Source organism: Typopeltis vanoorti, chromosome 1, assembly GCF_054136105.1.
Source record: "Typopeltis vanoorti isolate ZY-2024b chromosome 1, IOZ_Tvanoo_1.0, whole genome shotgun sequence".
In the NCBI taxonomy this organism is placed as follows: Eukaryota; Metazoa; Arthropoda; class Arachnida; order Uropygi; family Thelyphonidae; genus Typopeltis; species Typopeltis vanoorti.
In genome coordinates, this window is record NC_143549.1 from 467,265 (window position 1) to 486,040 (window position 18,776).

Consider the following 18,776-nt stretch of genomic DNA (forward strand, 5'->3'; position numbering starts at 1 on the left):
CTTCTCATTTGAAAGCTGCTTCGTACATCTTAGGCGGAGTTTCTTTCCTTCGTTTGCAAAGAGGACGCTTTTTGGTTTGGTGTCGTCTTCTGTTGCCCTCCTCGGGGTAGCGAAGCGCAGTCGTCAATCGCTGTACCGTCGGAAAGCACTCATGCAAAGGCTAGCTTGCGATGAGTGTTGAGGTCGGTCGCATTTCGCTTCGAGAGTTTGCGCTCTTGGGGTGTTCAAACACTTCCTCTTATTAATATTATCCGTTGGTGCACGTGCGCAGAAACTGCGTTAACAACTTCTTCGGGGTGTTTTCAACGGCGAACTCTTTCGGGGTGTTTTCTTAGTGCGAAAGTTGCTCTCGACCATGCCCAAATAAGCCATTGTTCTTCTGGGCGTGGAGAGGGGTGTGTTGGCCTTGCACGGGGGTCGTTTCACACTGTGGCACGTCGCTGTTTGCTACGGCTGACCCTAATTCCTCGCAAAGTCTTTACAATCGGTAGGTCACACGGAACACTCTCTCTCTGCGGACCATTGTCTTTCAGTCCGCTGCCCTTAAAAACACAGGGAAAGCCGACGTTATTACGATCGCGTTCTCACAAAAAGAGGTCACGGCGAGGTAACGAACGACCGGAAGTTAAACCGCTGCGTTTGATTTTCGCATAGAGAACCTCAGAACGCGTTCATTCTCAGAGCTCCGCTTCCGCGTGCTATCGGAAACGAGTAAACTCCTTCGGAGGACTCCATGAACTAAGGTACTTTTTCCATCCCTCACGAATGACGCAACAGTTATGCAACGCCGCGTCTGGGAAAGAAAATAGAAAACGCGATCCGAAGTCCTCTCCCACCCTAACAATCCGCCCACGTGCTGCACGAAATGCTTGTTCCGTAATCGCACTCACAGAAGAATAAGAAGAAGAAAAAAAAAGAGAGAGAGAGAGAGACGTTCGCTTTCCTCTCTGCATCGCACGCACTTGCTCGTTGTTCCGACCACCCCTGCCAAGTACAGACGGTAAATTGGCCACCTCGAGGACGAATCGGAGTATGTGAGTGAGAAGAGGTGATCCCTTCCACTGCGATCGTTGAAACGAAGCTGGCCAACTAGGATCGTGCTTCCGAGCTCGCAGCACAACGCCGCCGACAAATGAGGATCATGTGACAGCTCACGACGAACTCCGTTCTGTTTCGAGATTCGCTTGACATCCCCTTCCTTCGCGCAAGAAATGCTTGTCACTGCGGTCTTTCGAAATAACACGCATGCCGAAGGGTTGCTCAGCTCACGAAGAAGAGAGAATTCGACCAGAAATGAGAATCGGTCATCATCACGTGAGTTCGCTTAAAAAGTGTCCTTGAATGGTGCTGTCGGAAAATCGTCTTACCTGCCCTTGCGAATCACTCCAAAGGACAACTCCCCGTTTCATTGAACACTCCGCCATGACCTTTAACAATAAGAAATGAAACTAACCCAAACCAATACAAAACTCTTATCAAAGCGTATTTATTTTCCCACAGAAATGAGGAAGCTCTGTTCAAAATAATCGTATAAATGATTGGTTTTCAGCATATTTGTATTCAAAGATCCAGTCTCATAAAACGTAAACTTTAAATGCCTTTTAACTGCTTTGTTTTATTTTGTTCTCAATTAATTGTTATGCAACTTTCTCTGTACATAATAGCATGTGATTTTATTATGTAATTATATTATAATAATAATATGTAATATGTATATTATACGAATGTACATATGTCTATAGGAAAATGCCTCACACACATCTTTGTAACTTTATGTACATCGTAACTTGGATGAGCTGTTGCTCTTAGGTTACACATAGGATTGTTTCAACATTTTGTACCATTATAGGAAGCTTACAAATAAACGTGATTTTTTTATTTGAAAAAAAAGTCATTTCAAGAAGGCAACATCTTAGTGCTTCTTATCAGACAAAAGAGCGAAGCGAAATGATTCCCCTATTTCGAACTAGTCAAGAAAGGACCCACGTTATGCCGTTCCCCCTTTGAATTTATGAGCTGCTGGCGAACCTTTTCGAAGCCCCTTGCGCTGACATTCTACGAAGTGCGTCAACATTTTGGGAAGATGTTACAAGACGCGACTTTAGATTCAGTGAACTGAGTTTGCCGACGAAGAGTTCTGCGGCTCCGCAGTATGATATTTTTGTCTTTACGAAGTGAGTGCATGGAAAGGACCGCGAAAGAGTTTTGCTCCATTCCGAACATGCCTTTCAATGTATGAGAGAGTTATCTCTCTCTCTCTCTCTCTCTCTCTCTCTCTCTCCATCAAGAAAGACGTGAAGCCGGGAAATTGCCACTGGGATCATTTGGTACTGCACGTGCTGCCATTATTATCAGCGGTTCGAAGTAGATACTAAAACGGGGAGAACACACCTGACAGAATCGGAAACTTTTCGTAGCATTCACTTCTGCAGAAATTTCGACTTTGGTTTTACTTGAGAGCAGATTTCTTCAGTAGATGTTTGTGCTTGATTCCGGGTTCCTCCTCATCTCACATAACACACACGTTCTCTCTCTCTCTCTCTCTCTCCGAGGCAGACAGAAAGGAGCAGAATTCTTCTTCTTCCTCTTCCTGCAAGCGCCAATTCTTCTTTACGAGCAGCCCACTTCTGCGGCAGCGAATCTATATTCGCCACCAAAATGTTGAGCCAACGCCGAGTGTCAAGGAATGCGCCCCGAGGGCAAGGAGTGCTGGACAGCGCCATCTTTCCTCAAAGCAAGAACTCGCCAGAATAACAATATCGCCGCTTGACAGTCGAGGCGGGCGATGGCCTGGAGTGACCTCAGTTGCGAGTTCCGTTTCTCTTCACTGTAAAAGAAGTCGACGATCGTTCGTCGAAATCGTTCTCACGTGTGGTACCACTCACCCATCTCTGCTGATGGCAGGGATTCCCATGTGTCGGTGAGAAGGAGCCTCGCAGAAACACAAATTCGTCCCTTTCCCTTTTCCATATGTGAACCCTGCACACGTGAGGTCCCATGACTAATGTTGCCAAATGAAAATGACTAAAAACAGCTAAATCTTAAAAAAATAGCTAAAAAATTAGTTTAAAATAAAAAGTTGAAGCTAAAATTTTAAAAGTAGTAGCTGATACTTTTAAGTTACTTATCTTATTCAAGTTGAAGTGATACTTGCATATAAGTGGTTAAATACATCTTCCATGTGGTCTTCTTAATTCACCCACGTTTTCACTTAGATTTTCAGCTTTATTATATGTGGCCATCGTTCCAATATTACTCAGTGTAGATGCGGGTAAATGATAGTCTGTACAGCACTTGTTGTTGCGCCTGAGGCCGTACTTGACTGACAAAATAGCGTCAGCATTGGCAATTCCATCTTGTTTCTTAATTTAGTTTTAACTACATTCATGGAACTAAGAATTCGTTCAATATCCGCATTAGAATTTGGCACCATTAATAAATTTATTGCACATTTTTGCAATTTCTTTAAATGGATTCATTCCTACGCATCTTTATACTCTCGTCCAGAATAGCTCGGTGTTTTCTATATTTGCCCATTTATTTAAGTGGATAGTATTATACTGGTATTCAGCAGCAGCAGCAACATCTTTTTCTGTTTTCAGCATTATTTCTAAGATGGGAGTAATAACAGGTTCTTGTATATGTTTTAGGATATTGTCAACAGAAAAAGAAGACATCATTCTTAAAATATTCAAGTTTTCAAGCAACCTTTGCTTAAGATGTTTGAATAGACCAAGAAGAAACTGTCTTGCTCTACTTCTAAGATTTCGCTCATCATTTTGCGTTATTTTCTTTTGTATCATCAACTCTGAAATTTTTCTTTCAAATTTGTAACCAAGATTTGGATTGGGATGCAAATAGCATCAATCTCTGACTCTAGAGGGTCGATTGTGGACGATGGTAACACTAACGTATTAGCAATAGAGCGAATCAAACGAGAAAGGTCTTCAAATAATCTCATCTTATCCGCACTGTTAGATTCGAAAATTTTGTTAACTTGCTGAACTTGAACTAGAACAGGATGCAAAAATAAAAGGTACAACAGATTCCTTTCATCTCTGTACATCGCCTACAAAATTTGAGCTTTGTAACATTTTTCAGTCACACTCACGACCTCGAAGTGAGTTTTTAATTCCAATCACTGGCTGAAAATTCTGTCTACTTCAGGTTCAACGGAGAGCCCCCTTGTTGCACAATTGCTTACAATTTTCAGAGGAGCACCATTTTCGTTGATAGTTTGATACAGCTCTTTGTATGCTGCTTGTCTTGAAGAAGAATGTGAAAACCACTTATACATTTCGGCAACTAAAAATTCTAATTTTCTTTGGAGAGATTCTGCACAAGTGTGGACATTGCCAGTTGTAATGAATGACATACACATCTAATTAAAATTAAAGAGGGAATATATGCCTTCAGCTGTTCATAAACGCCATATTGGTATTGTGCAGCCACAATACCACATTTCTAGAACTTGATTCCTAGAACCACCATGCTCATAAATGTATGCATACTTTTGTTGAATTTCTTGCTATAATAAATGACGGCCATTCCTAAAATCTTATTCACTGTGATATCATTCGATTCGTCTATTAGCAAGCTGAAATTTTCATCTCCAGTGTCCACAATTAGATCTTCTTCAAAATACTCACTTAAAATATTCTTTACAATTGCAGAGCACTCGGTTCCGTGCATTTTTATCTTTGGCATAACTTGACTGTCTGGGATGATATTTTTGCAAAGATCTACTAGATGATCGCAACTGTTGAATGATGAGTGACAACAAAGAAAGGATGCTAGCCTACCTTCAAAGTTCGCGGTCTCATCAGACTTTTTCACGAGCATATTTTTAATACGAACAGCCTTATATGGAACTGCGGCAAGATGTTTCTTAGTTTCGCTATGCTTTACAAGCTGACAATATTTAGCAGCTAGATCACATCTGCAAAACTTACAGTGGCCTTTTGTAGCGTCACCAGGAACTTCGCACAACCATTTATTTACTAAACATTCCCATTTGCAACCACTCCCTCCTAAATTTTTGCTTGTAAGCTTTATTTTTCTTTTTGCTCATTTTTGAAGAAGGTATACAACTCTTTACTGCAACGAATTGCGATCAGCCTTTGAAAACTTCCCACTCGTAATCGTAACTACCAACCAGAACACTGTGCAAAGACTAACTTGTAGCGGTGCTATCAACTTTAAGGCGACAAAATGGCAGACTGTTGGGCCACATGACTGACTGACATCATCATGCGTTTGAAACATGTACGATGCTCGCACCGAACGTACAATACAATTCCTTATCAAATGCGAACATCTGGAAAACTTTTTAAACCATTTCTTTAACAGTCGTCATCTGGTAGCATCCTCTAGCAAGAGGGTTGCAGCAGATGAGCAGCTCTTTTCCATTTCTCTCTGTCTCTCGCCTCCGTCATTTTTAACAGTAAGTTATAAAAACAACTAAAAAGAGCTGAAACTAGTTCTGAAGGAGCTAGATTTGGAGCCAGGTGCTAGATTAAAATATTTGGAGCTAGGGAAGAAAAAAAAGAGCTAGATTTAGTTCCAAAAGAGCTAAATTGGCGACACTGCCCATGACCCGTGAGACAACAGTGCCGTACTTGCAAGGTTGTTTCGGAACTGCTTGAAATTCTTTTAAATCCGTTCGTGAGCCAGCTCCGACAAGAAGGGCGTAACATTCGCTACCGAGGCGTACATTTTTAAGGCATACGTTTTTCTGCTTTTTTTTTTCCACTTCAGAGGGCCCTTTTCCCCGGGCTTAGCATTAGCTGTCGACGCCTATGCTTGTCGCTAACACGTGACAAAATTCTGATTCAAAAGAGAAAAGCCCGTCTGGGGAATAAAGGTCTTTCTCCCCGTTCTTAGTCCAGGAGGCGAGTCATGCGTAGGGATGGTTCGGACGGGGCTGCAATCATCATTTGGGCAAACGAAGTGGATTATACTCGTGGATTCGAGCAGGACAACCATTTGCAGGGAAAGATATCAAATACGCACGCACTGATTTCTTGCGCAGTGTTTTAAGTAGTGCAATTCCAAGGCAACTCTCAAAGAGCACTGTCGATCGCTTTCGGAACTTTTAAAGATTCAAAACGCGAACCTCACTTCTCAGAAGATACTTATTATTCTTTCCTTCGCTCCTTTTCTGATAATCTCCTCTTTTCGTTATCTTTCTTTTAATAGATTCTTTGGTTGCATCTTCTCAATAGAAGGTTCTCTCTGAATGCCTCGGCATGGAACCTTCTCATTGCGGAGATTGAGAAAGAGGATTATTCAATCCCTGACCTCCCCACCTCTTCGAAATGTGGTTACCCATCCTCCGAGATTTTGCATGGAGTGAATTGACGAAATCATTTGGAAACCCCGTTGGAGACCGAAAATACTTCGCTGCACTTCATGAGAAACGACGGACAGACTTCTTGCCGCCATGCAGGGGAAAGTCGAAGAGAAATGACCTGGCGATTTCTGTTTAATGGCGGAGGAGATTCCTGAGGGAAGTGGGGGTGGAGATTTTCTTCGCTCTGAAAGGGAAGCTTGTAGATAAGAACGAAAGTTTGTGTGTGTGTGTGTGTGTGTGTGTGTGTGTGTGTGTGTGTGTGTGTGTGTGTGTGTGTGTGTGTGTGTGTGTGTGTGTGTGTGTGTGTGTGTGTGTGTGTGTGCGTGCGTGCGTGCGCGCGCGGGCGCTTGCACGAGGGAAAAACAGAAAAAACGAGGTCTTCCGAAGTACTTTAGGGGAAGCATTTGATCCACAATTCAGCTCACCACAGTCGGTGGCGCACGACGATTTCAGTTGTGCAAAAAAAAAAAAAAAAAACTTTGCTCATCTGCAATGATCAGCGTCATATGGTAATCAGTATGTGTGTGGAGCACCTGCTCTCGAACGTGCAATTTTTCCTCGCGTGATCCGAGACTGTCACTCAAATTGGACTAATTAATCCACCGAGGAGGGCAGCCTGTCATTAACACGAAAACAAGCCACGTGGATTCCGCGTGGCACATTTCTCGCTAGACCGAAAGCTTGTCCCACTTTGGCGTTCATTGTAATTCTTTCTTCTTCTTTCTTTCTTTCCCTCGACGACCGCACGAAACGGTCTCAAACTATTATTAGATTGCAGGGTGGGGAGACGGAAGAAATTTAGTGACACAGAATGAAAAAGAGAAGGAGAAAACGAAGAGTTCAAGCGTGCCGAGCGCGTGAATTCCGCTATCATCCAAACAGCACTCTTTTCTTTCCACTGGTGTTTCAAAAAACGGCACCCTCGTCTTGGTCTCCTGCTGGGTTTTCAAGTGAAGACTCCAAGGCAACGCCGCTGATTTTACTTTGTTCGTATAAACTTTTAAAAATTTCGACTTGACCCACGAGGAGACGCAGAGTAGCCGCCTGCGTTTCTGCTTATCTGAACTAATCACGCTAGTAGCGCAATTTTGAGCCTCCCCCCCCCTCTCAAATGGCTTCCGTCGTGTCTCCCTAATGCAAGTCAAATCAGTGGCGCCCTCTGTACCCACAAGGGCCCTGTCTTGTAGGTGTCCCACCTTGCCGAAGTCCTTGTGCCGAGTTCTGTGACACTCACTAAATTCTCTTCTTCTATTTGTAAAGGGGGGGAAGAGTGAGGAACTTGGGGAGAGCTATAAGGGACAGGATATCGCCTGTCATCATTACATTGCAGTAACATGAATGTATCAAACGGTGTGAGCAGACAGAGCGTGAATGCCAAATGATTTGCCCTCTCGGCGTTTCAGCAACAGCGATTAACACTCGCTGACTTTCAGAGCCCATCCCCCTTCCGGCAATTTAAAGTCACGTGACACAGCTAGATAAGGACTGCCGGCTCGTTTCGATGCTTGAACTGCAGTGCAATCAAACAATGGCTACGAGCACAGCCAGAAAGGTTTGAATCTTTCCCGGTTGAAGAAATGCGGTGTGCAGCTGTTGCTCAACGTGAATGATTCCTCTCAAACTCGCTGCACAGAATGCAGCCCAATTCGTTGATTTTTTTGGCGGGACGGAGGGATTAATCTGTAGAGGGAACCTCACCTCTCAAAAAAATGACGCCTGAGACTAGAAGTGGAAGAGCTCGAGATTGAAAAGTGTAAAAAGTTGAAACTTGCAGCAAAGAATCTTAGAAATTCAGCAAGAAGACGTTACTCGCTACCGGAAAAGGAGTGGGACCGCGTGCCTCCTTAATGATATCTCCACCTTGACGCGGTAAGGAGGCTTGCGCGCACCAATGACCTCAAGAGCTATACCAGCGGTAGCTAAGCTACTGCTAGGGCCTCCCTAGATGGACAGGTAAAGGCCAGACTAAGAGAGATACCCTGGTCCTCCAGGTTGGGGGTTTTGTGTAAAGCTTACCAAGTAAAACGTTTCTGTAACTCAGAAGCTGGAACTGGAAAATTCATCGGACCAAAAGAACGGAAAACGACAGAAAGGGCAAAGGTAAACGATTAGGAATCTTGGACGTTTTAAAAGTAGCCACGTGAAATGAGCGAAGCATAACAACAGAGGAATTAGAATTGGAAAAACAACTAAAATCATTAATAGAACCGTGATAACAGAAACAAAACAAAAAAAAAAAATTAAAGGGAACAAAAGATATAAATGGTTTTACTGAGTGGACCAACACATCAAAAGCTTCTAGTGGAGTGTCTATTTTAATCGATAATAAATGGAAAAATAGAATCCGAAAGTACAACTTTGTAAATAACCGAATTATAACAGTTAAATTAAAACAAACAGAAGCTACTTAAATATCACAGGAGTGTCTGCCCTCAAGAAGGCAGGGAAGAGGATTCCGAACAATTTTATGAGAAGCTACAAAAAAGTTACATAAATGTAATAAAATGACAACATATTAATAGTAGGAGATCTTAATGCTCCAATGCCAAATGTCTTGTGGAAATTTGCATGAATAACAATGGTCGAGAACGATTAGACTTCTGTACTTTCAATAATTTTAAAAGAACCAATTTTTTTTTTTTTCAAAAAAAAAAAAAAATATACATATATATATATGTATATATATATATATATATATATAGAAAGTTTTTTACCTTGGGTGTAAAATGTGTTAAAGGTGTACTATGTTAAAGATACCAAGCTATTTTAAACCTGGTTTTTTTTTACTCCATTTCCCAAGTAAGCAAACTGACAAATATGTCAAGTTTGCGCCTGCAAGTGTTGCAAGTCTAGGTGACCCGCAAAGTAGTGCAAGTCGTAGGCAAATCGTGGTAAAGGTGGAATAAGCTCTGATCACTATTCTTAGTATTTACCCTTAATGCAAAGCCCATCTCCTTGAGGAGATGTATGATGCTATGCATTAAACGCAAGGGGCCACTACCCAGACCGGTTTTAACCTTTATTGAGATCTCGTCAGTGGGAGCCAGGCTAAGAAATACTAAGTTTTAAGTAACACAGAGCTTATAAATATTTTACCAAAACAAGTTACCATAAGGTGCTTTGACTTTATTAAATAAAAATCTCAGGATGAGAGATAGATGTAAAACGTTTTTTACCCTGGGTGTAATATATGTTAAAGATATGTTAAAGATACCAAGCTATTTTAAATATAAACCTGGTTTTTTTACTCCATTTCCCAAGTAAGCAAACAGACAAGTCAGTCAAGTTTGCGCCTGCAAATGTTGCAAATCTAGCTGACCCTGCACGTAGTGCAAGTCAAAGCAACTCATGGTAAAGGTAGAATAAGCTCTAATCACTAATCTTAATATTTACCCTTAATGCACAGTCCATCTCCTTGAGGAGATGTATGACGCTATGTATTAAAGGCAAGGGGGGGGCCACTACCCAGACCGGTTTCGACCTTTATCGAGGTCTCATCAGTGGGAGCCAGGCTTAGAAATACCAAGATTTAAGTAATACAGAGCTTCTAAGTATTTTACAAAACAAGTTACCATAAAGGTGCTTGGACCTTATTAAATAAAAATCTCAGGAGGAGAGAAAGATGTAGAAAGTTTTTTATCCTGGATATAATATATGTTAAAGATGCCAAAAAAACGTTAGTAAAAAGTAAAAGATAGTAAAAAAACTTTCTACAAAACCCCAAAAGCCTGCAATGGACCCGTATTAAGCAAATGAAACACGAAGCAGGACTTCCAAAAAACCGAATAAGTTCCGCATTTGAGCAACAGCGTTTCTGGAGTAGGGAACTCTTAGCCAACGCTCGCTCATCAAGGAGATAAAATCTCCGCTTTGCTGCTTAATTCTGCTGTCGAGTGGCTGATTGTGGAGACTTTCGTCCCTCTACTCCATGCTGCGAATAGCAGCTAGTGTCTTCAGAGGGGTGCAGACTTTCGTGGATTAGCAAAGTAACTGCTCACAGGTCATGAGGGTGCTGGAAAAGGATTAAAAACGAAGGCCGTTACCATTATTGTGACCACTTTTGTTATTATTCCATCCCATCTTCCTTACGCTTTACGACCTTCCACATCCGAATACCTTCGCTTAAGTTTTAAACCGTAAGCAATGCTGAGACGGGGATGTTCATACTATCAGCAAACACCTCGACTTCAAACGAAAAGTCTCCATGAAGGTTTTTGCGTCTTATATGCGATTCGAACTTTCCTGCCAAAATCAGAACTTTCCAAAGGACGATGGTCGAAACCGACTGATCTACGAGGCTCGAATAATAATATAATTATTTGACCGTGGTAAGGTTTTTTATGATACAGAGTGTTTGCATACATGCAATTAAAACATCTTTCTAATCAATACAAAGATTCAGTATATTATACATATATATAGGTAGAAAGTTTTTTACCTTGGATATATACTACGTTAAAGATAGCAAGCAATTTTATATAAACTTGGTTTTAATCCTTTTTCCCAAGTAAGCAAACAGACAAGTAAGTCAAATTTGCGCCTGCACGTAGTGCAAGTCTGAGGCAACTCGTGGTAAAGGTGGAGTAAGCTCGGATCACTTTCCTTAGTATTTTCCCCTAATGCAAAGCACATCCTCCCCTTGCGGAGATGTATGCATTAAAGGCAAGGGCCACTACCCAGACCGGTTTCGACCTTTATTGAGGTCTCGTCAGTGGGAGCCAGACCAGACAATGCGAAGGTTGAAGTAACGCAGAGTTTATAAATATTTTACCAACGCAAGTTACCATAAGGTGCTTTGACCTCATTAAATAAAAATCTCAGAATGAGAGAAAGATGTAGAAAGTTTTTACCTTGGGTACCTACTGTTAAAGATACCAAGACATTTCATAAGCTAGGGAAAAAGGATTAAAACCTAGCTTATAAAATTGCTTGGTATCTTTAACATATATATATTAGTGGAGGAGGTCACATTTTGTGAAAGAGGAACTTTATTCTGGGATGGAACCTAAGCCGTTTTTGCTGGAAAGGGTTGGGCTCTTTCACGAAGCTGTTTTCATGGAAAGCCAGTGGCTTCAATCTCGTTAATCGGATGCCACGTTTGTTTCGTTTCACTTTGTGCAAAGACTAATTTACCTTTATAGAAGCTTCTTTTAGCGTTTTTTTTAATCTGCGCTGTAAGACTGTTTCTTATTCTTTTCTATTCGTTTCTGAAGGCAAGTTACTTCGCTTTCGCTTTAGTTTCCACAAAGCATCCTTTCTTATTCTCTTCTTGCACCTCTAGTCATTCCTGGCATAACCACATTTCTGCAGCCTCCAAAAAACGTTTTCGCAAAGACCCTCCTTCGCAGCTGCTAACTCTATACAAAGCCCAAATCCGCCCACACGCTGCCATGTTTGCGATGGAGTACCAAAATCCTTTAAGATTGCTCAATGCTATCCAGAAGAGGGCAGTCCGGCTAATTAATGACCCCCCTCTCTCTCTCACAGACCCACTTCAATCCCTCTCTCCTAGATGTTCATTTTCTGCCTTGTGCCTCTTCTACAAATGCTTTCATGGACAGTGTGCTCTGCTGAACTGTTATTCCTCCACTCTCCTCCAAAATCATTGAAACAAGAGCCACTGCTAACCCTTTTACAGACCATCTTGAAACCCACTGAACTAACATCGCTGCCTTCTCCTCATCTACTTCTGTTCTTTGGAATAGTCTCTTTACTTTACTCTTTACTTTAGCCCCCCCCCCCCACTCTGCCTTTTCCAAAGATTACAATCCTCAGCTGTTCAAGGAAAATGCGAACAGATGCTGCTCACATTTTCTGCTGTGGGTCTTAGCCTTTTGTATGTGGATCCGATATAAAAAAAAAATTATGTTTGAGTCAGTCAAGGTTTTTGGCTTGTTTATTTTGATGTTCTATATGACTGTCTTATATCCTTCTCTAAGATGACTTTGACGTTTCAGCACAGAGTCCGGTAATACCATTTGTTTTCAGTCAGTTTTTCATTTCTTGGTTAACTTCCTCGTTTGCTATTTTTTCGAACTTCTTTGGGAATTCAGAACATTGCAAGGATTGGAGTCTACTATGCAGCTTTTTGGCTGATCGACCAGTTTGCATTTTTATAGCTGCTGTTGTGCAGCTATTTTGTGGTGCGTGTACATTTATAGGTACGGGCACCACCAAACCAAACATTTATGTTTGGTATTGGTGGTGCCCGTACTAAGTATAAATGTACTTGGTATGGGCAAAGTATACCATGTATAAATGTATACTTGCTATACTTTGGTATCAAGCTGCGATATTATTTCCAGCCACTTCTTCCTGGTATGTGAAATTATTGCTGGTATCAGGTCGTACATGGATAGCAAATCTAAATACAGGGTGGCCATAAAATAACTTTCCTCTTTGGAGGCATCTGTAGCTAAAACCAATAAACGGAATGACCAAATTTCATATTGAGACTTTTGAAGGCATGGGGAGATGATTTCTGCGAAAAATAGATTTAGTACCAAAAGTCGCCGATAGGGGAAATTTTGGCGGAGCCGAAAACAAGCGGATAATTACACTAAAGGCAGATAAAATGGAATAATAACATTTCGACGGTGCAAGCGACAGCCGCGTCACTCATTCCAGCTGGATATGTGGTGCGTTGCAATGATAATAATAATAATAATAATTATTATTATTATTATTATTAAACTAAAACAACAACTTGCGAGAGACACAGAAATTAACGTGGTGATTGAATTCACAGGAAATAATGTTTTATTCATCAGAATCAAGGTCCCCTGGACCACATACACGATTTTCAATGTGCTGACCTTTCTTGTGTGCAACAAATTGCATCCAGTGTGCGATATGCTCTACGGCTGAGCATAAGGAGTCGGATTGGATGTTCATAACAGCCCGTTTTATGTTCTCTTTCAAGACATGCAAGTTGGGAATGCCATCAACACACACAACGGATTTCAAATATTCCCAAAGCCAAAAGTCACATGGAGTGATGTCCTGGGATCGAGGCGGCCATGCCGTCGAAAAGAACTGACTGATAACCCGACAGTCATTCAAATAACTGCCTGAACGTTCCCAATCCCTTTTAAGTGGATTGGTGGCGCTGGTTTCACGTACGCACAGTAAAATAAAATCTGCATAATCCAATTTTACCTGCGTTTACTGCAAATATTTAACTGCTTTCGGCTTCGCCAGCGCCAAAACTCCCCTACCGGAGATTTTTGGTACTTTTTTTTTTTTTTCCCCGGAAATCATTTCCCCATGCCTTCAAAAGTCTCAATATAAAATTTGGTCTCATTTCGTTTATTGGTTTTAGCTACAGATACCTCCAAAGAGGGAAAGTTATTTTATGGCCACTCTGTATTTTGCAGCTTGTTATATGTATCTGCAATATTTATGTTTATGTGACCGATTACTATTAAGTGTTCAATTGCGCAGTGTTCTGGGCATGATAGCCAACCATCTGATTGTGGAAATTCTAATGGGTGCTTAAACCAGGTGACTTGTAAACAGCATTTATTAGGAGATACTGTTGATGAACTCCACGTATTATTCCGATTGCCATCGGCATTCGGAATAATACGTCGAGTTCATTCCGAATAATTCGGCATTCGGAATAATTCGCAATTATAAAAATGCCATCGGCATGTTTAAATTTACAGTTAATTTCTTTCACTCTTATTACTAGTACTCTACGGGCACTTCCATGGATTCACCAGATCCAAAGTATCCACACAATCTGTCCTTGAACCCATTAAGAGACGAAGAACTCACAACTGACGGTGGCCACACCTTTATACAACTTCCAGGGGTGATCCCTCTAGCCAAGTGCTGAAACATTTCCCTTGCATCTATCCCATGAAACCCTTTAAGCAACTAAAATGTTTCTATCATCTCTCCTATTAACCAACTTCTGAACTCTCTCAATCTTCATAGAAGGAACCTTCCACAGGCCACTCACTATCTTGGTCACTCGCCTCTGAATCCCCTCTACGCTTCCTTATCCCCAGGAAACCAGACTTGAGCACAGTAATTAAGATTCAAGGCCTTTTAAAAAGGAATTGCAATAACATGTAGAGATAAGGAATAACTTCCTTAGCTCCACTTGTTAATGTGTTCTTCACATTAACAAGTGGAGGTAAAGAAGTTAAATAAAGAGGTAATTCCCATTAGAGATAATGGGAATTACCTCTTTATTCCAAAATGCATAACTTTACATTTTTCCACATTCAACTGGTACCCATTATCTGTTGCCCACATTGACGGCCTATTTAAATTATCCTGCAAGTTCATTGGTCCCAGCAATGAACCTTGCAGCACACCACTAGTCACCTGTTTTCGCCTCCCCCTCCGTATACCACTTTTTGATATCTGTCCAGCAACCACCCTCTTATCCAACAGCTAGTGTCATATCCTTTCCCCATTTGTTCTCATTTGCGTAACAGAGCTCCATGTGGTATTCTGTCAAATGCCTTTCAAAATCATCAGAAAGTGTAGCCACTTTCTTTATCCAACTCAGCTGTTACTCTATTATAAAAAGTTAGTAAATTATTAAGGCATGACCGACCCTTCACAGAGCCATGTATTATATTTTTATCCATCCATCCTTGAAATATCTTTCTTACCAATTTTTCTAATACTTTGACCTCACGCCTGAGATACAGATTGGTCTATAATTTGCTACTTTAGTCTTAAAACCTCCCTTATGCAAAGGAAGTATTCTGTCCTCCCTCGGAACTCTCCCTGAGCTGAGACTTAACAAACTGGTCAAGGCATTTCCACTTCACTTGCACATTCACATTCTCGCAAAACCCGAGTTGATATCCCATCTAATCCCGCAGCTGTATTTACATTGAGATTCTGCGATATCCTAAGAACCTCCAATTCATCCACCTCTGTTGCCACATTAGTATTCTGTCACATAGGTTAAAGCAATAACCTCACTAGGAAGATATACCCTTGCAAAGTGGTCACTCAGTACCTCAACTATTTTATCCGCTTCTATCTCCTCGTGACCATCATCACTCATTAAGGTTAATCTTCCGTAGTCTTTCTTCCTCTTACTTGCCACATAACAAAAGATTCTTTGGGATTTCCTTTGGCCTGCTCGGCTAAATTCTTCTCATAATCTGATTTTGCCTTCCTTGCCATGCTGGTCACTTTCTTGCTTGAGCCTTGTACTGCTCATGAATTTGCTGGTCACCTTTCTCTTTGTATATCTTTCACAGCATTTTTTTCTTCTGTAGCTCGTGCTTAATGATATTATTCATCCAACTAACTCCTACCCGATTAATCCTCCTTGCCTGAGGTATATATTTAATATTGCATCCTTTCTAGATGACCCTTAATTATATCCCATGCACTACTAACATTTTTAGCTTGCAGTGCTTTATGCGATGGCACAAATTTAAGCTTCTTCCTAAGTTTGTCATGATCACCTGTCTTGTAGTTCCACAAATATCCTTTCTTGATAGAATATTCCTCATGTTTTACAATCTCCCAAGTCAAGACCGCATGGTCATTTTCGCTAATTCGAGGCAATGCGGTCAGCTTGGGTATGGATAGTTCTTCTGATCCTATGACCAGGTCAAATACTCTCCCACCCTTAGTCCCCTCCATCACATCTGCCTTAAGTAATTATCTCTTAGTAGGTGTGTAAATTCCATTCCATCCTGTCATGTGATCTTTCTTCCTCCCAGTTTATGTCTCCATAGTTGATGTGCGCTATAATAATCACTCGACCTGTACTCGTTGTACTCATTTGACAATGCATCTCTTCCAGATCATCCGCGGAACTCCCTGGCCTATAGCAACAACCAACCTTATATTTTGTCTTATTGACGTTAATCTCACACCAGGTTGCTTCAAATTAACAGCCACCCTCCCGCCTGTCCCCTATTCCTTTTGCTTGCAATTCATCCGCTATCACTGAGAGTTCCGCTCCACATCCTATCTTCCCTGAAAATACTGAACCAACCCTTCGCATTCTATCCCTTTAACTACATCATCTGCTGTTAGCCAAGTCTCCCTAATGCCTAACTTATGGCGAGGTTGCACTAATCAATGCCAAAACTTCTTCCCTCTTGTTCCTGATACTTCTGGCATTAGTGTATAGAAACGGCAACATTCCTTTATTCCCCACCCACCTTTACTTTCTGAATTGACTACCCTATTCACCCATTTTGCTTGAGAGACCAGATTCCTCACTCAATCATTCTCACACTCACTGTCTTCATGGTCGCCTTCACACAAACTCACTTCCTTCCACCCTAATTGCTTAAGCTTCCCTGAATTTGTACTTCAGCATGAACAAAGTTAGCAACTCTCTCTCTCTCTCTCTCTCTCTCTCTCTCTCTCTCTCTCTGTCTCTCTTTCTCTCTCTCTCTCTCAAGACATCGAACACCGAAACCATTCAGATGCAGTCCGTCCGCATTGTACAAATCCTTCTTTCCGTCAAACAGAGACCACAAATTCTACATCATCTCATTGGTTATCAATGCCCTCCTCAGTTCGCCTCTATCATAGCTTGGTAGGACACTTATAATCCTCACCTTCTCGCTCTTCAGTTTTGCCTCTTCTAGTAACTCCTTTACACCCTTCCTCATAGAATCCTTCTCGCCTCTCAAATCGTTGGTGCCAACCAAGACAATCATTTCCTTCCGCTTACCTTTTTGCATCCGGATGTCGTGGCTAATGTCGTGAATTTTTGCACTAGGGAAACACGACTTTGTCGCTTGCTGATCATTGAGTCCTCGTCTATGATTTTCTCCTTAACTTCTTTTTCTTGTTTGTTCAGTCAGTCTTCATCATTCCTTCGGACTGCTGCTTCTTTCTTTTCTCAGCCCTGCTCAGCTCTTGCCGCTTCTGCAGTTTTTAATTTCGTGCTTTGTGCTATGAAGGATAACATTCAAGCGCGCTATTTCTTTGTTGATGTCCATTTCGTTTTCTTCTATTTTCATGGCCGCATGTTCGACATTAGTAACATCATATTCATTCTCTCGTCGATATTTGTTGCGTTCTCGTCACCTCACAGACACTCACTTTTGAAACACTCGATACATTCTCCCTCTCTCTCTCTCTCTCTCTCTCCAGTTTCAATTTCCTTCCCCGTATTCTTTCATTTTCTCGATGAATACTTTTCTCACAGACAGCACTGAATGAAATCCCGTAAATTCAAATCGCCCGACAACGTGGTGTTTGTTGCCATTGTTAGTTACATTGGTGCAAATGCTGACAGTTCACAATAAAAATGTCATAAATGCACTAATACTCGAAAATCGCGAAAATCTACACCGATACGTTAATTTACTAATAAAAAAAAACAGATAAAAATCACAAATTTTACACGAACGCTAAATTATACGAATACTCACAATATAACCTCGAACCCTATTCCTATTGATTTTGCGAATGTTAGTATTTCACCCCCCCTTGTCTTATTTGTGGGCAGTTGGAGTTCGAAACTCGGTAAATTGCTAGTACTGACTGATGAAGTAACAATTTACCCCAAGTCAGTCCCTCAGTTAGGACTAATATACAGTAAGACCACAATAACGTCAGAATCATTCTTCAGATAAGCGAGTTAAGGATCCTCCGCTTAAGGATTATTCAGCCTGCTTTTAAGTGGTGCGTGTTTATTTTGGATAAATAAACACGCTTTTGTTTATTTATCTTTTGTTGTGCTCAAACTCACGTCGCTTTCACTTTGGCAGCCTACAATAATAAACTTATTTAATAATAAATTTAATGACAACTGCAACAGAGATAAAAAACCACGTATTTTTAGGGAGTTCTTTTTACCATAAAAAAAAAAAACGCATTTTGCGATGCCAGTTCAGACTGGTGCATTATCGAAGTGGGGTCCTGTTTGACGACGTCACGCTGAGTACGATAACGAGTGCCAGTATTCCAAAATGGGTGTATTGAGGCATTCTTTTAAAGGGAGTGCTAAGAATACTTGCCGTGATGTTGATTTAAGCGTTTTAAATCATTCTCAGGAAAGTGCCTCGAATACGTCGCCATTTACAATTAATTCAAAACCAAAAATAAAAAATAAATAAAAATCCAAAATATCATCTGCACACGTTTCTGAAGACATCGTCGACACCTAACCACCCTCCCCCCCTCCACACGCGCACACACACACTTTTGCTATTAGTGACCACAACGTTATCGGTTTAGAAAAATCGCTTTCATGGCGTTTGCCTTCGAAAAGTGCGCCCTTTCGTTCCGATAACAACTCAACTCTTTTTGGTACGAACAATTTAAACGTTGTTTAAATTGTTCGAATCGAATTTAATTGATTTAATTTAACTGGGGGGGGGGGTGAATCTCTTGGCTGGGGAGTGACTGAATTATTCGACAAATAAAGGCAATTATTAAAACATTCGAATAATAATAATAATAATAACAGTCCGTT